The sequence below is a fragment of the Trichosurus vulpecula genome, chromosome 4 (genome assembly GCF_011100635.1).
Source record: "Trichosurus vulpecula isolate mTriVul1 chromosome 4, mTriVul1.pri, whole genome shotgun sequence".
NCBI classification, from domain to species: domain Eukaryota; kingdom Metazoa; phylum Chordata; class Mammalia; order Diprotodontia; family Phalangeridae; genus Trichosurus; species Trichosurus vulpecula.
Genome location: NC_050576.1, coordinates 65100428 through 65103628, shown reverse-complemented (window position 1 = coordinate 65103628; position 3201 = coordinate 65100428).

The following is a 3201-nucleotide window of genomic DNA, read 5'->3' as shown; positions in this document are numbered from 1 at the left end:
CCATTTTTCATTCCTTTGGTTCTGTTTTATAATATCCTGGTTTCTCATAAAGTCACTAGCTTCCACTTGCTCCAATCTAATTTTTAAAGTAGTATTTTCTTCAGTGGTCTTTTGGACCTCCTTTTCCATTTGGCTAATTCTGCCTTTCAAGGCATTCTTCTCCTCATTGGCTTTTTGGAGCTCTTTTGCCTTTTGAGTTAGTCTGTTTTTTAAGGTGTTGTTTTCCTCAGTGTATTTTTCAGCATTTTTGGGGGTCTCCTTTAGCAAGTCATTGACTTGTTTTTCATGGTTTTCTCGCATCCTTCTCATTTCTCTTCCCCATTTTTCCTCTATTTCTCTAACTTGCTTTTCCAAATCCTTTTTGAGCTCTTCCATGGCCTGGGACCAGTTCATGTTTTTCTTGGAGGTTTCTGTTGTAGGCTCTTTGACTTTGTTAACTTCTGTCTGTATGTTTTGGTCTTCTTTGTCACCAAAGAAAGAATGCAAAGTCTGAGACTGAATCTTGGTGCGTTTTCGCTGCCTGGCCATATTCCCAACCAACTAACTTGACCCTTGAGTTTTTTAGTGGGGTATGACTGCTTGTAGACTAACGAGTTCTATGTTTCACGTTTGGGGGGGAGGTGCCAGCTCTGTCACACCAGCACTCCTCCTTCCCCAAGAACCCCCAACCCGGACTGGGCTTAGATCTTCAGCAGGCTGTGCACTCCTGCTCTGATCCACCACTTAATTCCTCCCACCAGGTGGGCCTGGGGCTGGAAGCAACAACAGCTGTAGCTGCCCCACCTCTGCTGCCCCCGGGGCAGGAAGCCGAACTGCGAACTCCTTCCACTCCCGCAGCTTTTCCCACTAACCTTCTCCACTGTCTTTGGTGTTTGTGGGTTGAGAAGTCTGGTAACTTGCTGCAGCTCACTGATTTAGGGTGCTAGGGCCCACACTGCCCAGCTCCTGATCTGGTTGGTCCATGCAGCTCGGGGTGGGCTCTGCTCCACCCCTTTCCCAGCTCCCAGCTCCGTGTGGGATAGACCTCACCCAGAGACCATCCAGGCTGTCCTGGGCTAGAGCCCTGCTTCCCTCTGCTGTTTTGTGGGTTCTGCCGTTCTAGAATTGGTTCCGAGCCATTTTTATAGGTTTTTGGAGGGACTTGGCAGGGAGGTCATGCTAGTCCCTGCTTTCCAGCTGCCATCTTGGCTCCTCCCCAACATTATCTATGTTCTATTGTACTTTGATTTATCTTGCTATTTCCCAATTACATTTTAATCTGGTTCAGCCAAACTTGGGAGTGTTAGGGAATAATGCGGCCTGCGTAGTGGAATGCTTGACGCCTCTGGTATAGTAGAAGGAGGACTGAACAAATTATATCGATAATTTAAATGTATAATATTAAATAATTCCTTTTAAACAATTATCTAAAAGTATAATATTAAGTCATTCCTTTGAAATAACTATCTAAATGTATAATAATAAGTGATTCCTTTTAAACAACAATCTAAATGTATAATATTAAACCATTCCTTTAAAACAACCATCTAAATGTATAATATTAAATCATTCCTTTTTGTTAAAAATATAACTAATTGAGATACTAATGTGTCTCACACTCTGGTAATATTGGTGTTTTTATTAAGCCTAGTCAATTTTACTAAACTGTAGGTTTAGAACATTCCCCTGTTCTACCAGTCTAATATCAGAACAGGAAATGAAGTATGTCTAGGAACATCTATTTTTGATGAAACCATGCTGCTTCTTAGCAGCATTATTATTGTTTCCTTTTCTAAATGCTTATACAGCATTCCTCTACTAATACATTTGAAATTTTGTCAGGAATCAAAATTAACCTCACTGGCCTAGAGTTTGCAGACTTCACTCACTTCTGTTATTTGAAAATGTAACAATTGCCCTTCCCTGGTCCTATGGGCAGTTTTTTTTGTTATATGTGAGACAGCTACTTTTGACTCCCAGTTTCCACCATAACATCTATGGGGGGTGGTTAGGGCTGGAAAGATCTGTGTCTCCTGAAAAGCTATATGTTCACTTGATTTAGAGGATCTTAATGAGTTCTGGATAGTATTTCTTGATTTCCTCATTCTCTGCAGGAAATATTTGTGTATAAATAGCAATTATCTTTGTAATCGTCATTTAGCTAATGCTAACCACAAACTCAGCAAAATGAAATGAATGAGTATGCCATGAAAAGAACTTTCTTGCTGACTTAGGTGCATAATAACATCAACTCCAACACCGCATAACACAATGAGAGGAGCAATGGCTTGGAATTTAGAGAATCCAGGTTCAAATCCTATCTCTTCCACTTACTACCTTGAGTGTCTCACTTTCCCTCAGTTTCTTCATCTGTAAAGTGAGAGGGATTGGATTAAATACCCTCTCCATTCTCGTCCAGTTCTAAACCTACGATCTTTCTAGTACAATGACTAAGATGCTCTTTGTGCAGACCTAGCTGATATTAGGTACAACTTATATAATGTCTGTTCTCTGACACCACAGTTACTTTTTCTTCCCTAATTTGTCTTCTTTTTCTCTCTCCCTGTATTCCCCCTTCGAGTATCTCTCTTTGCCACTCATTCTCCAGCACAATAATAAGTGATGTCCATAGTGTCTCTTATGGGCAGGGTACCATGAACTTTGCGATGAAAAGTTGTTATAGAAAACCAGTACATAAAAGATATGGAGAATTGCACTATTCTTCTATAAGTCCTGAGCCTAAATGTTGTTTGGAGTCATGAATCTGAACAGAAATTTGCCCTAGTTCCTCACAGTATTGTCACAAGATGAAGCTCTCAGAGGCAGGGTTCATATGATTGAGAGTGACATCATGTACATGGGCTTATGAGAGTGAGGTAGGGCTATTGGATTCCTGACGCATTGAATTCATTTGAAACCACTTGGAATGACTGAATTACTCCCAAATTATGAGGCCAAATGATTTCATATTGGTTGAGCTAGGGCTCACAGCAGCTTAATACAAGTTGAGAAACTTCAGTCTGTGTGTGTGTGTGTGTGTGTGTGTGTGTGTGTGTGTGTGTGTGCGCCACTTAAATATTTTTTAATCCACCTAAGCTTCATGTTGGTCCTGAGTACGCATGACTTCCCTTTCTTCTCTCCCTACCTCACTCCCAGTTACCCTCTTTCCTATTACTCCCTCTTCCTCTTCCCAACAATAAAGAAATTAAAAGGAAACCTGAA